This window comes from Mauremys mutica, chromosome 5, assembly GCF_020497125.1.
Source record: "Mauremys mutica isolate MM-2020 ecotype Southern chromosome 5, ASM2049712v1, whole genome shotgun sequence".
NCBI lineage: Eukaryota > Metazoa > Chordata > Testudines > Geoemydidae > Mauremys > Mauremys mutica.
In genome coordinates, this window is record NC_059076.1 from 139,677,979 (window position 1) to 139,696,747 (window position 18,769).

An 18,769-nucleotide genomic window follows, 5' to 3' on the forward strand; every position below is an offset into this window, starting at 1 on the left:
AATGTAGATACCCCCAGATTTCAGCAGGGCTTTCCTTTCAGCCTCCTCTGTCATAGCAAAGTGCGATTGTGCAGCTGTTATGCTAAACAGAGGAGCAGAACTCAGTTCAGCAGGCCCCGGCCTCGGCTTCTTGTTACTAGTTCATAGGACTGTAGGAATGAAGAGATGAAAAAACCTATCACGTCATTAGGTTCATTCTCCCAACCCAGCCGGCGATTGTTCCCTGGCTCTGGAATAGTGGTGTATCATGCTTTCTCCAGCCTGGTTTTAAATGGGTTCATGGGCTGGGCCTTCCACGGTTTCCCTTGGGGAGACTCGTCTTCAAGCTAGCAGCATTCACTGTTAAGACAGTTTTCCCCCTGATATTTTTCTCTTGCTCAGATTCATTCCATTACTCCTAGCTGTACCCCCGAATCAGCTGAACCTAAGCTCCCAGGGTGACACGATGGCCAAAACAGCTAATGCGATTCTGGGATATGGAAACAGGGAAATCTTGAGTAGGAGCAGAGAAGTTTTTTAACCTCTATTTTTGGCCTGGGTACAACCGCTGCTGGAATCCTGTGTCCAGTTCGGGTGCCCACAATTCAAGAAGGAAGCTGATAAATTGGGGAGGGTTCTGCGAGGAGCCACAGGAATGATTACACGATTAGAAAACCTGCCTCACAGGGACTGAGCTCCAGGAAAGAGCTTCACAAAGAGAAGGTTAAGGGGGGACTTGGTCACGGTTTGTAAGTACCTACACAGGGAACCAATATTTAATAATGGGCTCTTCTATCTAGCAGGGAAAGGTACAATATGACCCAATGGCTGGACGTTGAAGCTAGACAAGTTCAGACTGGAAATAAGATGTACATTTTCAACAGAGAGAGTAATCAACCACTGGAAGAATGTACCGAGGACTGTGGATTCTCCAACCCTGATCATTTTTAAATCAAGATGGGATGTTTTTCTAAAAGCTCGGCTCTAGGGATTATTGTGGGGCAGGTCTCTGGCCTGGGCTATGCAGGAGGTCAGACCAGATGATCACAATGGTCCCTTCTGGCCTCGGAATCTATAAAAAACATCTCAACTATTTCTTCTCCTCCTTGGGCTTTATGCTCTTCTGATTCCGGCAGAAGGCCACCCTGTCCCTGTCCTCAGCCAAGTTATCCACACCCAGGGCCGTGAGCCTGCAAACCCTTAAGCACTTACACAGCTTTGTTCATGAGTGTGATCCCATTAGAGTCAGCAGAGTAGCTCACAGGAGTGAAGTTACTCACAAGGCATAAGCATTTGTAGGAGCGCAGACCTGGACTGCAAGTTAACCTTAGGTGGGCTAAAGTTTACTTTGCTGCCCTTCTCCAGTGCCTAAAGAGCCCCACTCCCATAGAAAAGCACATGGAGACCCAGAATTCAGGCACTGAGGATTTTCAGCAGGGATTGCACAGGGTCAGCCTCCCTGCATTCAAGTCCCCAGAAAAACAAAAGGAATTAATTTAATTCTTAAGTACCAACTTTATAAAATCTTATAATGCTAAAGAAATATAATAGGAATAACTTAATTTCAGCAACATAATAAGGATACTTCATAATCCACATACATTATCTTCACCGTTATACATAAAAATAAAGAAAGAAGACAAATTAAATCTAAACCGGTCAGTCCCCACAGAAACACGGCGAGAGGTAACTCAGAGTTCCCAAAAGCTTAGGTTGAAGTCACCTGAGTGTTAGCTACAGTCTTTGATTACCAAAATGTATAGTCTGCTAAGTCAAAAACACCACCACAATATCTTCTCCCCTCTTGCTTGAGGAAACCTGCATAGAATCATAGAAGATTAGGGTTGGAAGAGACCTCAGGAGGTCATCTAGTCCAACCCCCTGCTCAAAGCAGGACCAATCCCCAACTAAATCATCCCAGCCAGGGCTTCATCAAGCCTGACCTTAAAAACCTCTAAGGATGGAGATTCCACCACCTCCCTAGGGAACCCATTCCAGTGCTTCACTGCAGCTGCAATTCATGCAGACTCTTCCCCCTCCTTTGCCAAAATAACTCAGTTAGTTAACTAATTAACCAATCTCACAGATTAAAACACCGTTACAAGAAAAATACAAATGGATAATAGCAAAATATAATTGACTCCTTCCCCCTCATCACATTTAAATAAGAGGAAAGTTGGTGAATTACAGTAGTTGAGGCAATTAAACTGAAACAGTTGGGCTAAAATCAAATAACATTTCAAGAAGGTAATTAAAAGAAATTAGTTTTCCCTCCCCGTTTCCCCTCTGTGTAATTATCACTGCTAGGACTTCCCTGTTGGAGGGTTATCGATATCACTAGCCTGCTGCAAAATGCTGCAAAGTCAGGGGAAAACAGCCAGCTTTCTGCTCCTGTAGCTCAGCTTCTCCCAGCCCCCAAAGGGCACATGGCGCTTTGCAAAGCAGCTGCCCTGATTACTTGCCCTCCATAAAGGGTGATCAGGTGTCCAGTTTTCAACCGGAACACCCAGTCGAAAAGGGACCCTGGCAGCTCTGGTCAGCAGCGCCAACCGGGCCATTAAAAGTCCGGTTGGCGGTGCTGCGGAGCTAAGGCAGGCTCGTCCCTACCTGTCCTGGCTCCACGCTGTGCCCCAAAAGCAGCCAGCAGGTCCGGCTCGTAGGCCTGGCGGCCACAGGGCTCCGCACGCTGCTCCCACCCCGAGCACTGGCTCCACACTCCCATTGTTCAGGAACCACGGCCAATGCGAGCTGCAGGGATAGTGCCTGTGGGCGAGAGCAGCGTGCAGAGGTGCCTGCCGTGCCTCCACCTAGGAGCTAGACCTGTTGGCCACTTCCAGGGCACAGCGTGGAGTCAGCACAGGTAGGGGGGCTGCCTTAGTCCTCCCGCTGTGCCGCTGACCGGGAGCCGCTGGAGGTAAGCCCACACCCCAACCCCGAGCCCCAACCCCCTGCCCCAGCCCTGAGCCCCCCAAACCCAGAGCCCCCTCCTGCACCCCAAACCCCTCATCCCCAGCCACGCCCCAGAGCCTGCACCCCCAGACAGAGCCCTCACCCCCTCCTGCACCCCAACCCAGCCCAGATCCACCTCCTGCATCCTGAACCCCTCATTTCTGGTCCAACTCCGGAGACTGCACCCCCAGTTAGAGCCCTCACCCCTCCCATACCCGAACCGCCTGCCCCAGCCCAGTGAAAGTGAGTGAGGGTGGGGGAGAGAGACCCCACGAGGGAGGGGGAATTTAGTGAGCAGGGGGAGGGCCTCGGGGAAGGGGCGGGACTCGTGTGTTTGGTTTTGTGTGATTAGAAAGCTGGCAACCCTACCTGCATGGAGTCCGAGTCCAGCTACAGGGAACCAAGTCTGCCACAACCAATTCCAGAAACTTCTAGTTGTGGAGTGCTAATGGTGCATCTGCCTTGCAATGACCCAACTGCAACTCATTCCTATTCTCCTCCTGATCACTTAAAGAGATATCTCCCTATCAGGTACATGGGTTACACAAGCTTTTGGGGGCAAGGACAGGCTTTTCTGTGTCTATATAGTGCCCAGATCCTGTTGGTGGCTTCTAGGCACGACTACCATGTAAACAGTAAAGGACTAGGAGGAAGTTTTTGATTTTCAAAAAGTGTCATTGATATTTCAAAAATTTTCAAGTCAATAAAAATAAGATTTTTTTAACTTTGGTTTGGCCAGACTAAAGAGCTGGTTAGAACTTTTTCAATTTTCGAAAAATGTCAAAAACAAAGTAAAAAAATTCAGAAGGTGGGTTTGTTTTTTTTCGGTGAAATTTTGTACCTTTTTTCCCCTTGCTCTGATATTTATATTCCGGACCGTTTCCTCTGTCTGAATGTAAAAACTTTATACTGTAGCATGTCTTTCATACAAAGCAATGGCTCCCAGGCTTGGAGATGGGTCTTGCCAGTGGTCTACCTGGAGGTCTGTAGAACAAAACCAAGCAGTTAGGAACTGGAGGTCGAGAGAGAACATGGCCAACATGGAGATGTGTCTCATCCACGGAATGAACATGTCTGGGGAGCCATTGTTTGAACAAGTTAAAAAATGCACACCAGAAGGAAGTTACTGGCTCAGGGAATGGAAAATTGCTGTGCAAGATGAGCATTCTGTGATCTCAGGCCACTAACAGAGACAGAGAAATTAAGAGGCTCAGGAGAAGGGAGAAGAGGTGCCAACCTAGGACTAGCCAGACAGGATTAGATCCAAGGTCCATCTGTGACAATGGCCAGCAACAGATGCTTCAGCCGAACATGCAAGAAACCCTGCAGGAGGCAGATGTAATTGTGACCCAAGAACCTTGTCATGCCAACTAGCAAGGCAGGTGCAGAGGGGTTTCACAGGACTCCTGGGTCTGGCATGTACATTCTAGTTTACCAAAGGGTATCATGTGATGTCTCAAAGCTGCTGTCACACTGGTCATCATTATCACTGCAAAATGCATGTACCGATGTTGTGTAAGGCGTTATGTAGAGACACTGAAAATTATGTTCTTAAAATCGGTGTCTAGGGGCTGGACACAGCAAAGGGGAAAACCAAGGTTTATGTCAGATAAGAAATGTTTATCTATCCGGCTGTTAACATGTAAATTCAGTAATGTCTGATTCTCAGTGGGGTTCCTCACCATCTGAACTGAATGCTAATGAAGGACTGTAAAAACTTCAGAGCCAAAAAAGTAACAGGAACAGGTAAACAGCAGGGGGAGGGAACCCTATTTTGAGGTACACCTCAAAGGTTTGCTCTAGTTTATTTGGAGGACAAAGGCGACATCCTGCCATCCTTCACCGTAGGCAGTAAATGGACAGCAAGTTTACTTCGTGGAAGAGGGATCTCAGCCAGGCTTGTCTGAAAATGCTGGAGGGAACTTTGGATGAGATAAGCTTCTTTAGTCAGGAGGATAAGTTGTTAATTAAGATTAATCTTTAGAAAGTGTGTTCTGGTTTTGTTTCATATGTAACCATTTGTTTCCAATATCCTTACTCGCTATCACTTGGAACTCTGATCGTTGTTTGCACTGTAAATATATCTAAGTGGTGGTAAGGAAAGCCCTGGTCCTGAGTGGAATCTTACAGACTGGTGTTTGGGAACAACAGGCCCGGCAAATCTGTGGGTGTCCAGCAGATAAGGGGCTGGGCACTGCAGGGAACGCTCCGAGGACTCAGGGATTGGTGTTTGCTTGTCACTGGTTTGTACAGGGCGAGCGAGGCCTGAGGAGGAGGTGTGGAAGGAGGAGGCGGTCCTTGTGTTGCCAGAGGCTGTTGGTTTCAGGGAACTGAGCTGCAGGAGGCATAGACACTAAAGGCAGGGCGTGATGAGGTGCCTCACAACCCTGGATACTGTCACAGGAAAGCACAGGGATTGGATTGGGTTGCCAACTTTCTAACTTCTGAAAACCAGACCTCCATGCCCCACCTCTTCCCCTGAGGTCCCGCCCCTGTCCTGCCTCTTCCCGCGAGGTCCTGCCCCCTCTTCACTCCTCTCCCCCACCATCTCTCACTGCTCTCCCTTTTCCCCATTCCTCATCGCTCGATCCTCTCCACCTCCTCCGCCCCCAGCTGGGCTCCCTCTGCTCAGAGGCTGGGAAGGGAGCTTCAGCCTGATGCAGCGCCTGCTTCCTGCCTGCCCCTGAGATGCAGGTAAGAGGCGGCCCCGGCTTAGCAAAGGCTGGTGCGGGTTGATGGGAGCAGGTTCTGAGCTGGGGGTCAGTTGGGGGTTCTGAGGTGGGGTGTCAGGTGGGAGCAGGTTCTGAGCTGAGGTCAGTGGGGGATCTGTGTGGGGGGTGTCAGGTGGGAGCAGGTTCTGAGGTGGGGTCAGTTGGGGGGTCTGTGTGTGGGGTGTCAGGTGGGAGCAGGTTCTGAGGTGGGGTCAGTTGGGGGGTCTGTGTGTGGGGTGTCAGGTGGGAGCAGGTTCTGAGGTGGGGTCAGTTGAGGGTTCTGAGGTGGGGTGTCAGGTGGGAGCAGGTTCTGAGGTGGGGTCAGTTGGGGGTTCTGAGGTGGGGTGTCAGGTGGGAGCGGCTTATGAGCTGGGGGTATTAGTGTGAGCTAAGGATTTGGGGCAGGAGCGGGGTTCTGAGCAGGCAGGGCTGGTGCAAGGAAGTTTTGCGCCCTAGGCGAAATTCCACCTTGCACCCCCGCAGCCCTGCAGCAGCTCCCCGTCCCCCCCGCCCTGAGGCATGCGCCCCGCCCTCACAGCAGCTCCATGCCCCCCATGGCAGCTCCCCACTCCCTGGCCCGGAGAGCCCTGTGGTACCTCCCCACCCCAGATCACCTCTGCTCCGCGTCCTCCTCGAGCATGCTGTCCTGCTCTAATTATCCTCCCAGGCTTGCGGCGCCAATCAGCTGATTGGCGCCGCAAGCCTGGGAGGCAGGAGAAGCGTAGCAGCGACTGTGCGGTGGAACCCCTGGGCTGCCGGTGGCGCACTGAGCCAGGGGAACCCCTGAGCTGCCGGCGGCGGTGCACTGACCATGGGGAATCCCTGGGCTGCCGGCGGCAGCTCAGACTCCCTTTCCCTCAGCAGCCGCTGAAACACTTACAAATTTTTTTGGGGGCGCCGCTTTTTCACGCCCCCAAATCTTGGCGCCCTAGGCAACCGCCTAGTCTGCCTAAATGGTAGCACCGGCCCTGTGAGCAGGAAGTGACGGTGTGTGAGTGTCGGGGGCCGGGGATATGAGTATGAGGCAGTGAGGAAAACAGGTCATTCTGACGGTAGTGGGTGAGCAGGCAAAGGAAAGTGGTGTGGGTGAAATACAGTCTGTGTGAGGCAGGAGCTTGCTCAGCTGGAGAGCAAAGAAGGGGTCACAGAGGGATAATTATCATTTTCTGCCACAGCTTTCGTCATACAGGGTCTTTCCCTTCCTGCTGGCCCATCATGACGCCACGTCTGCAGGCACTGAACCCAATGGCATCTGCGAGCAGTACCCTTCAAAGTATAAACAGCGGCATGCTGTGATTGCTAGGGCCAACCACTAGGGGTAGACATAAACACACTCACTAAACCTGGGTGACCGCCTGCACCAAACGGCCCTCGAGGGCTGGTTTCAGGGAACAGTGCTTATCGTCATAGGCGGGTAAGTGTACTTGTCACCGAGATGTTTGCAAGTGGCGAGCCACACTACCACGTGCATGGGAACAGGGGAGACAGGAGTTACAGAGTGCCAGATTCCTCCACTTCTCCTAATCCCCGTTTCAAGAGCTAATGAGTATTTATAGAATAAATCTTCCAAATCTTCCCTCTTCCCACATCCCCTGCCCTGAGAAAATACAATGACGGATGGATGTGGATGTGTCTGGCATGGGGACTTGCTCTTCACAGCTCTTGATGCCATAAAGAAGTGGAGAGGGGGACTGGAGGGGTAGCAGAATAGAGCTAATTTATACCCTTCGGATGTGCACAGCAGTAAAAAGTGATAATGCTGAGCAGAGGGCTGCAGCCACACAGAATCCTTCCATTCCTTTACAGCATTGTCAGGAACAGAGACGTCTGGCTTCATGTGCTGCTGTGTCAATGGGCCAAAGATAGGGGAGGGATGGAAAAGGCAGACTCTATGAAATGCAGGCAAAAACCATTGCATTATTTCCCAATCCAAAGGGCAAATGGGGGATTTTTTTTTTTTTTACAAAGTGTAGATGTAAAGGAGTCAGGAGTGTCGCTCTCCAAGACTAACTGATGGGAGTTCCAGTCTGTTCCCCTTCCACTTCCTCCTTTCTCTGTGCAGGAGAAACCCAGAAATGAGCACAGAGTGCCAGATCCTCCCATCCTCCTTCCTTGCTGCACAATAGAGATACTCCTTAGCTCTCATACAGCATCTGCAGATGGGTATTGTTATCTCCATTTTACAGAAAAGGAAACTGCATCACAGAGAAGCAAAGTAGCTTACCCAAGGTCTCTGGCAGAGTCGGGAATAGAGCCGAGTAATCATCACTCCCAGTCCAGCATGGCTTAGTGCTTTTGTTTGAGGGTTCCCACTTTGAGCTATGACCTTTTCTCCTCCTCTCATATGTTAAACAGGATTGGTCCTTGGTCACTGTTGGGCTGGGAGACTACCAACATAACCCATGATTTTCCTATTCTCTGTTACCTGAAATTCCCCTGCCATTCTCTCACTTCATTATTTGGCAGGGGAGTGTGGAGACAGCACTGGAAAAAGAAAAAAAATTAGCTTTGAGAAAGGCTTTGAAGGAGGAGATTAAGGATGCATGGTTGAAGAAGACCAGAGAGATCATGCAAGGCATTATCAGCATCAGATAACAATGAAAAGGGAGTGTCAATGGAAACAGAACAGCTGGAATGCATGGACTGTGTGGAAGACTGGAACTCCTCTACAGAGACAGTTGGAGAACATAAGAACATAAGAACGGCCACACTGGGTCAGACCAAAGGTCCACTGCCAACAGTGGCCAATGCCAGGTGCCCCAGAGGGAATGAACAGAACAGGGACTCATCAAGTGATCCATCCTCTGTCGCCCATTCCCAGCTTCTGGTAAACAGAGGCTAGGGACACTATCCCTGCCCATCCTGGCTAGTAGCCATTGATGGACCTGTCCTCCATGAACTTATCTAGTTCTTTTTTTAACCCTCCTCCATAAACGTATCTAGTTCTTTTTTGGAGTTGTGAGAAGTAGCTTCCTCTCTTTGAATGCAAAACAAGACATGCTTTTCTCCTTGTGCCTTCCCCCAGTAGAAGTTTTCCTCCTGAGTAGTACCTCTTTCTGCAGAAAACTGAGTAATAAAAACTCACTGAAGGTGGATGAGAAAAGATGGTCCTTGGGTATTTCACACCACAATACCATGATGGTTAGCATTCTTGAAATAGGTAGAGAGGTGGATGTTGGAAATCTCTTCTGAGTATAGTCCTTCTCTGAAGGACCAGGGGGAAGAAGGCCTCAGACATCATATGAAGCATTTACTGTGCGTCTACTGCCCTTAGACAAAACTTTCCTCTTGAATGGGCTGTGCTTCTACCTTCTCGGTGCAGATTCCACTGGCATGTTCTGAATGTGTTCAACATACAACACTGATGTCAACAGTCTACAGGAAGATCCAGCAGAAGCAGTCTGGCCTTCCTGCTGCTCCACTCTGGTCCTTCATCCTGCTCTGTCCTTCTCTTGACCTCATATTCCCTATGCTTGGGACCAAGTGATTGATTTGATTTAGGCTCTTCTCTGTTCTTCTTCCCTGTGACATAAAGGTCACCTCTGTGTCCTCTTTCATGGTGACCCTTATGTCTGCTCCCCTTCTTGACCCCATCCACCACACCTCCAAGTTTCCTCCTTTAAGACCCATCTCAAATATATATACAAAACCAAAAGAATCAGTCATCCTGTAGTCATGGACATTTATAAAGTGACCCATGTTCATCTTACAGTCTTCACCCCAGCTTCTCCCTGTGTTGTCATTTCTCCTGTGGTTTTTATCTTCACTTAAGATTGCAAACTCCTTGGAGCAGGGATTTGGCTTCTGTTTTGTAGTGTGCCATGCACATCTATGACATTATAGACAGTATTAGCAGTCATAACTGAGGGGAGAATTTGACCCTTTGCAAATTCATTACAATATATATTCATAGCTTAGACGAACCACGGCTTTCTGTTTATTTAACTACATACGTACTATATACACACATCCACTTCTACATCTGCTTATTTCGACAAGCCAACCTACATTTAATACCTAGCTCTTATGCAGTGCTTTTCATCTCACAGTGCTTTACAAAGGACGTCAGTATCATTATCCCTATTTTAGAGAGGAGAAACTGAGCAGGGACTTTACTTGCCTAAGGTAACCCACCGGCAGAACCCCAGTTTAGCACGCCATCCCCAGGGCAGATGTCATTGTGCACTTTGTTTTGTGCTAACAACTTCTCAATGGTTTTTTTAACTCTTCCTTTTGTGTCTTCCAGATATTGGAAGGTCACCCACACTGGTGGAACTGTTAGCTCCATCCAGCGCTATTCATCTGGCTGACGATGTTCATTCTCTCAAACTCCAGATTGAAGGGTCCATCCTTTGAAAGTTCTGATTGTTTGTCTTTTAAGGAACCACACGTTCAAACCAGTCTTGAACTTGGTGGTGGGGAGAGTGGTTCCCAGCCTGGATCTGATAGGAATTTAGCAAACAGCACCTATCTTTATAGTGGACCCAAAATCTGATCAGCCTTGAACTTTGAATTGTTCATCATCCATAACTGGGTTTGGATCCGAATGACTTGACTGGGGCCATAGCTACATTTTCAGGGCTTGTTCCATGGTTCCTTTGATCCGATCATAGCACGGGGCTGTGATACGTGGGAACAGCACTTTATAAATCAATAACCAATGGTAAAACCAGCAAGCACACACTTTGTCATTCTAGTCTGAATCCACTCCCCTTTTTAAGCATGGAAAAGTTCTTTAACTTCATGTAACACATCAGGGAAACTCCGTGGAGACCCACAGATCTGTACTGAAAAGAATGAGAAAGGAAAGTCCTGAAGTTTTGGGATTTTTCTACATGCTATTAATAATAATAATTCATAAATCAACAACGGCTGAGGGGTCATGAAGAAGGAGTCTGCTGCCTGGCTATAAAAGAGACTCCTGTGTGGGTGTGAGAACCGCTTGAAATGGCAAAGGATGCTGGAAACAAAGCAGAAGTGAATTACAATTTTTTTTGGCAGAAACTAATTGACAGTTCCCCCACCCCTTTTAAAAAAGAGGAATCAATGCTTTTTGGTTGGTTTTATTATTTTTTAAAACTTTTCCCCAGCCTCCAAAAATAAAGTGTTTGAATATCCAAAGCTTTTTCTTTTTTTTGTGCTACTTGTGAACATCAGATTTCTGGCAGTTCTCTCCAACAACGTCCTGCCTTGTCCAAGTACACTCATGTTAAAATCCAGACAAGAGAAAGACTAGATGCCGCCAGGGACAGGTAATGGGGTAGAGCCTTCCACCTCTACATCATCACTTCAAATCAGCCCAGCTCAGTAGTGGCTGAATGTTTGTTATCATTTGAAGACAGCTGGTTGGTGGTCTCAGTGCAGTCCAACCAGGGAAAGGTGACCTGAAAGGATAGATTCATAGATTCTAGGACTGGAAGGGACCTCGAGAGATCATCGAGTCCAGTCCCTTGCCCTCATGGCAGGACCAAATACTGTCTAGACCATCCCTGATAGACATTTATCTAATCTACTCTTAAATATCTCCAGAGATGGAGATTCCACAACCTCCCTAGGCAATTTATTCCAGTGTTTAACCACCCTGACAGTTAGGAACTTTTTCCTAATGTCCAACCTAAACCTCCCTTGCTGCAGTTTAAGCCCATTGCTTCTTGTTCTATCCTTAGAGGTTAAGGTGAACAAGTTTTCTCCCTCCTCCTGAGGACACCCTTGTAGTTACCGGAAAACTGCCATCATGTCCCCTCTCAGTCGTCTCTTTTCCAAACTAAACAAACCCAATTCTTTCAGCCTTCCTTCGTAGATCATGTTCTCAAGACCTTTAATCATTCTTGTTGCTCTTCTCTGGACCCTCTCCAATTTCTCCACATCTTTCCTGAAATGTGGTGCCCAGAACTGGACACAATACTCCAGTTGAGGCCTAACCAGAGCAGAGTAGAGCAGCAGAATGACTTCTCGTGTCTTGCTCACAACACACCTGTTAATGCGTAGTCTTGTGCTTAAACCATGAGATGGGGAATGCGAGAAAACCGGGTTTAATTCCTAACTCTGCCACCCACACCCTGTGTGATCTTCAACATATCACGTGATCTCTCCGTGCCTCAGTTTCCCATCTGTAAAATTGGACTCATGCTTCCTTTGTCTCACTCTCTGTCCACCTTTGTCTATAGTTAGAGTGTACACTGTGGCAGGGTTTCTCTTATTCTATACCCTACAGCATCTACCACAATCAGGCCCCAATCTTAGCTGAGACCTCTAGATTTCACTCAATAAAGTTTATACAGACTCATGCATTATTCATTTTTTCTGGAGATGACTGGTCCTGCCTATACATAACAACGACTTGCTACTAACTGGGGTGCTCAAGACAGGGAGGGAATGTGTAGATTCCAGGAAGGAATCTCCCTGATGCACTGTCTGCTCAATATGGATAATGAAGGGTTACTCATGAGATTCAACTTCAAACCCACCTGGAAACATCAGATGCAATCAGTTTTACCAGCACCTACATGTCGGGAAACTGAAATGAAGTGTTCCTGCCAGCCACCAAGGGCTTAACAAATGTATGACACCATCATTTCACCAACTAACCATCAAAGATACCTCCTATTTATATAGCACTGTTCAGCCACTTGGATCCCAGCCTGTCTATGCAGATATCATTCTGGCACCAGAGCCATGCCACTGGTTTTGAGGTTGAACATAGCAACACTGCTGGGCTGGCAACACTAAACAGCAGTTTTTAGGAAGGGCAGTGAGGGATGTGTCATCCCAATGAAACGATGGGGGTGAATTTTAGAGACAAAATATAAGAGATTATGCAAGTCTGGAATTTTGCTAGGACTTACTGCTCTTGCTCTGAGGTCTTTAATGACTAAGATCAGCCTGGGCCTTGGCTGCAGATCTAGGGCCAGATTTTCAGCAGGTGTCAAGGAGCACATCTCCACTGAAGTCGATGGAGCAACACCAAATGATAGCAGGTGAGGATCTGGCCCATGCTTTCCCATCAGGACCAGAACTCCCAGTACCAGTGGCTTAGAACGAACTCAGATCAGAAGATTATAACATATGGAGTCATCAACATGCCTAAATAGACTTTCCTTGAAGGTCTCCTGTTTGGGTACTGACCAGTCCCATTGTGGCTTAGCTTATGAGCTCTGATGAGACTGGCATGATGATCAGGGACGCAACCCCATGGTCCGGGTGTCCCTAAACCTCCAACTGCCAGAAGCTGGGACTGGATGCCAGGGGATGGATCACTTGATAATTGCCCTGTTCTGTTCATTCCCTCTGGGGCACCTGGCACTGGCCACTGTCAGAAGACAGGATACTGGGCTAGATGGACCGTTGGTCTGATCCAGTATGGCCGTTCTTATGTTCTTAAATCTGCCTGCTGATACCTGGACGCTCACAAAACAGCACTACACTGTGCATTACCATACCCAAGTTTTCCACCCTTTTCTCTTACTCATAGGGACCAGATCCGATGAACTGTAGCCCACAAAAGCTTATGCTCACATAAATTTGTTAGTCTCTAAGGTGCCACAAGTACTCCTGTTCTTTCTGGAGATACAGACTAACACAGCTGCTACTCTGAGATCCTCAGCTGGGGTCAATCAGTGCTGCTGCAGCAGAGTTGTGCCTATTTACATCAGTGGGGGATCTGTCCATACCTTTCGTTACACCTTTCAATGTGGAAGGATGGTCCAGTGGTCCCCCTATCCCTTGGTTCCCCATCAGTGACATGGGGGTAATTGTACTTGCTCACCTTATAAGGGTGTTGTCAGGATAAATGCATTAAAGATGGTGAGATGCTCAGATGCTACAGTGATAGGGGACCAGATAAGTACAACAGAAGTAGAAGTAAAAAAAATCTGGGGGACTTTTGCCAGGCATGTACCTTGGCAATGATCTCCCCAGCAACCCGTCATCTGAAATGGCAGAGTTGCCCTCACCTCCAGAAAGCTGGCGTCGGAGAGAGCTGTGCCTCTCACACACACAATCCCGTCTCCACTTGCCAAATCTTTTATATTTCCTCATGCTGCTCTCGAGCCACTCTTAGGCATCCTTCCCAATGGCTTGGAAATCACGCATCGAAGCTTCTATATTTGCTGTCAGCCCCGTGCCAAGATTTGCATTACCACGAGATGGAAAAATATCCATCAACCGGATATGAAAGAATGGTGTGAGGAAGTAGAGCTATGTCAAAGGAGCACAAATAGAGCTTGCGTGTGTAGGGGAAACTGGCATATTTGATTTTTTCCATCTGGCACTCTTTCGCAGATTGTCGTAGCTACAACATAACGCTTATGCTCCTTCTAATATTCCTGACTACGTCCAAATTATTTTCACAGGTTGCTTTCGGTAACGATGGGCCAACTTCAAAAAGGGCTGGAGCTTGGGTTCAGACAGACATCCGGAGATTTAGAGGCTCATTGCTGCAACGGCATCTGATTCAAACTCTAGGAACCGTATTTAGGGCTGGCCTCTCAACATGTGAGTGAAGCCAGCTTCGACGCTCTTAGACTCAGGGGCCAAATCCACAGATGATCTGTAAGAGTAGGAAACTCCCACACTAGAAAGTGGGTGTGTGTCTAGGTAAGCATGTCTGAGTCTACAGAGTCCAAGCTTGTCTAACACGTACGCTGACGGGGACTGGAAAATGGTGTACATGGCACCGGCTTAGAGTATGGGTACTCCCACCCAGCAACTGGGAACGTGCTTCCCGGCACAGGTAGACAGGAGTGCTAGCCCTGCTCAAGCTAGCGCACTAAAAATAGCAGCATAGCTAGGGGATAGCACTGATGGTGTCTTGGGCCAACTGCCTGAGTACATACCCAGGGGATCTGGGTGGGATTGTACCCCGCTGGCTAGCCTGAGCTGCTGCTTGGGTACCCCTGGCTACACTGCTATTTTTAGCGTGCTAGCTCAAGCAGAGCCAGTGCGTATCAGTCTAGGATGCATGCTCCCAGCTAGGTGTAGATGTACCTTTCGAATTAAAATATCTATCAACAGATATTTTTGTAAAGTAAGATTTCACCTGTTAAATTAGCCACCAGAGGCTCCACATCTGCCCTGGTAAAGGCATGAGGAGTTCTGACAGTGCTTTCATGGGGAAATCCCCTCTCAAGCTGTATTCTCACATGGAATCATAGAATCATAGGACTGGAAGGGACCTCGAGAGGTCATCTACCCCAGTCCCCTGCACTATGGCAGGACTAATTATTATCTAGACCATCCCTGACAGGTGTTTGTATAACCTGCTCTTAAAAATCTCCAATGACGGAGATTCCACAACCTCCCTGGGCAATTTATTCCAGTGCTTAACCACCCTGACAGTTAGGAAGTTTTTCCTGCTGTCCAACCTAAACTGCCCTTGTTGCAATTTTAACCCATTGCTTCTTGTCCTATTCTCAGAGGTTAACGAGAACATTTTTTCTCCCTCCTTCCAACAACCTTTTATGTACTTGAAAACTGTTATCCTGTCCCCTCTCAGTCTTCTCTTCTTTTTTTCAATCTTCCCTCAGAGGTCATGTTTTCTAGACCTTTCAATCATTTTTGTTGCTCTTCTCTGAACTTTCTCCACATCTTTCCTGAAATGCGGCACCCAGGACTGGACACAATACTCCAGTTGAGGCCTAATCAGCGTGGAGTAGAGTGGAAGAATTACTTCTCATATCTTGCTTACAACACTCCTGCTAATGCATCCCAGAATGATGTTTGCTTTTCTTGCAACAGTGTTACATTGTTGATTCATATTTAGCTTGTGATCCACTATGACCCCCAGATCCCTTTCTGCAGTGCTCCTTCCTAGGCAGTCATTGCCCAGTTTGTATGTGTGCAACTGATTGTTCCTTCCTAAGTGGAGGACTTTGCATTTGTCCTTTTTGAATGTCATCCTGTTTACTTCAGACCATTTCTCCAGTTTGTTCAGATCATTCTGAATTTTAATCCTGTCCTCCAAAGCACTTGCAACCCCTCCCAGCTTGGTATCGTCCACAAACGTCTCGGGAGCCAGAAGGGCAAAGGCAGCAGCAAAAGTGGGATGGCAGGGAAACTCTCTGAATATTTCAGAACCTTCCTGAAGGGTTTGGTTCAAGGTTTTTCAGTCCTATAAATGAGAGATGGTTGATGGGGTGGAAAGCTCCTTATTTTCCCCAACTCTCATGTAGTTCCTAGACAGTTCCTTTCATTCTGCAGTCACAGGAGCACCATATCCGTTCCTATGTTTAAATTTCCTTATTTTCTGATCCCAGATTCAGTGTATGCAGAGCAATAGCGCCACCACCTTTGCAGATCTCCCACCAGAACTGTTCCCCCAGCGAGGTCTCCATCTTGCCAATCCCTTCGAACGTCCCTTTCACCGTATGGATGAACCAGACCTACAAATGATACGAGGGGCAAATTACTGGGACAGGAGAAGAGACAGCTGTGGCAGCCACATCAGAAGATGAGACGTTGGTGATGTCAAGAGGATCAGGCCTTCATCCTGTGGTGGACTAAACACACCAGTGAGGAGGAGGATGATGAGAGTTTTGCTGTGTGTCACAAAATTGCAGAAAAATGTGGTTTTCAAAAGTGCTCAGCATCCAGTGGTTCCTGTTGAGCATTTTGGAAAACCTGGCATCTCCATTTAGGTGCCTATGTGGCTGGGGAGCTCGGTTGAGCCTTTGGTCCGAAACTTTTTAAAAGAGACAAATGTTAAGGCAGGTTTATGAGCATAAATGATGGCAGTGAATCTACCTAAACCATAATGGTTTAAGAATATGAGCAAAGTTAGCACAACAGTTGGTCAGTCTCCAAGAATATTTGTCCCAGTCATTACTGTTTTCCCCTACAATTTCTGTTCACACATTGTATAGATTTCCAGATCCCGGGTGGTTAATATTACAGTATACTAGCTAGAGCTGGGTGGGAAATGGTTTTCCCATTCCGGGAAATTTTTTTAGCGTTCAATACTTTTTTCCATCCTATATGAAGACGAAAAGTCCAAATCTCAAAAAGTTTAATGAAACAATTTTTTTTTTGGTTCACGATAATTGATTTTGTTTAGATTTTGACCTATTGTTCTATTTTTTTAGCTTTTTAAAAGTCTAATTATCTTAAATTTTGAAAAGAGAAATCATTTGGCATCAGAAAATCTGATTTCCCACCCGAAAATGTCAAAACAAAACATTTAGACAAGTTCTAAACGTTTCTTTTCAAAAATGGTCGGAGTCAGGAGATTTGTCCAAACCAACCCAGCTTTGCAAACTGTTTCGGTTTTGGCGACTCAGCATTTTTTGAAGGAAAAAAAAGTTTAATCGAGAAACTCCTGACCAGCTCCAATAGCCACAGCGTGCAGCCCCAACTGCCAGAGTGTGGTCTAGCCATCTGATCACTGAGCTCAAGAGCCAGGATCCCTGATTTCTAACCTCAGCTCTGCCACTGCGTTAGAGTTGCCTGGTTTTGAAAATTTGACCATCGGTGTCCAAAGCCATTTTATTATTATTTGTGTTACAGTAGTGCCAAGAGGCCTGCACAGGAATCAGGCTTCCCCTGGGCTAGGTCCAGTACAAACACATAGTGAGAGACAGTCCCTGCCAGAGTAGCTCACAATCTAAATAGATAAGATGGACAAAGGCTGGGAGGGGGAAATGAGGCACAAAGAGGTGAAGTGACTTGCCCAAGGTCACTCAGCTGGTTAGTTGCAGAGCTCAGGTTAACACCCAGGTTTTCTGACACCAGTCTCATACCCTATTCACTAGGGTTTAAGATACATTCTGCACACTCTGACTACATCATGCAGGCCACACGAATACATCAGGAAGGCCAGAACTGGCCCGTGGGCCATATGTTTGATACTCCTGAACCAGACCATGCTCAGTTCCTCTGGAAGTCAAGCTGCATCAAAAACAACGCAAAAGAATGAAGTGCGGATTAAGCAGGGAGAGAAGCACCCTGACAGGCTCACTGGGTCTTCCTCACTGGAAGCTTGGAGCCATCTGGGTTGCATCACGTTGAGCCGGTACATCCAACAGTGAGCACTGGCCCAGCGTTGCAGTACAGAAGCATTTTACTGCGTCCTTGGCCCAACTGTTGAATAACTTGTTTTCTTTCTTTCTAGGGGAACCTTAATGGGCAAGGATGTTCCAAGTGGCAAACAGCCACCAATCATCAGGATTAATAGTCAAACACACAGAGCGAAGCTTTGGGAATAATACTGCAGAAACAGTCCTGTAGGCACAGAAGCAAACAGAATCAAATCAGTATTCCGTGTGGCCAAATCTTCACTGTATTACCTTAGTGGGAATTTGGATAGTATTACCCAGAATGCTCCCTGCTGCAACTTTGCCTTGAAAAACAATCCGTTTCTGCGCTCAGCATTAAGTGACTGCATTATTAGGATTTAACTTTGAACTTCAACATTTGGAATCCATTATTTAATCATTAATTTCCTCCAGTTTCCCCCAACTAGCTTTACTGCTTCATGTTAGATCTCTGGGCGCTGTGGTCCCAGCCACACGTCTATCCAACAGTTTGTGCTTCAGCAGTTCAGTGTTCCATCAATCTTTCCTACAGCAAAAGCCTCTGTTTATATTAACCACTGAGCCAACGGTGTGCACCGGCTTGAGAGTGCAAAAATAGATAATTCTCTCCCCCCTGTAGGCCTCTCCCATAGATCATTCTGAGTTTGGTCTGTTAGAACCCCTTCAAGGGAAAAGTGACACCGTGAAAATGACCTCGTGGGGCTCCAGTGTTTGGTGTTGGATTCCTTCAGTTTATGAATCAAGAGCTGATTTTTTTTTCCTGACTGCCATCATGGTGGAAACCAGCCGGGGATCTGAAAGTCAAGCTGTGTTCTTTCTGGTGCTTTCAACCATCACGATTCTGCAGTCAGACCTTTGTTGACAATTTAGCTGGTGGTGTCTGAGGCAAAATAAATTGTTTTCCCGTCTCTGTTTTGATTCTGCAGCACTAAGACGACTGAAAAAATTTCCCTTTTCAATAAACGAAGCAGATGCGGCGCAAAGACATACAGGGAGCAGTGTTGTGTCAGAAGATGTCATTTTCACATGGCTGCTTTTCTGATCACACCCATTTCTCCTAGGGCCAGATTTTTATACCCTTGGTAACATAAGAATCTTACTCCA

At 47.2% G+C, this 18,769-nt stretch overlaps 1 long non-coding RNA gene across 1 annotated transcript; it reads left to right on the top strand.

Moving 5' to 3' along the window:
- The first annotated feature begins 6,822 nt into the window (after positions 1-6,822).
- LOC123371640 lies at positions 6,823-18,490 on the top strand. The gene is made up of 3 exons (XR_006579880.1): positions 6,823-7,053; positions 15,893-16,147; positions 17,743-18,490. It is a non-coding gene; the product is annotated as an uncharacterized LOC123371640 (long non-coding RNA).
- The last annotated feature ends 279 nt before the right edge of the window (positions 18,491-18,769 follow it).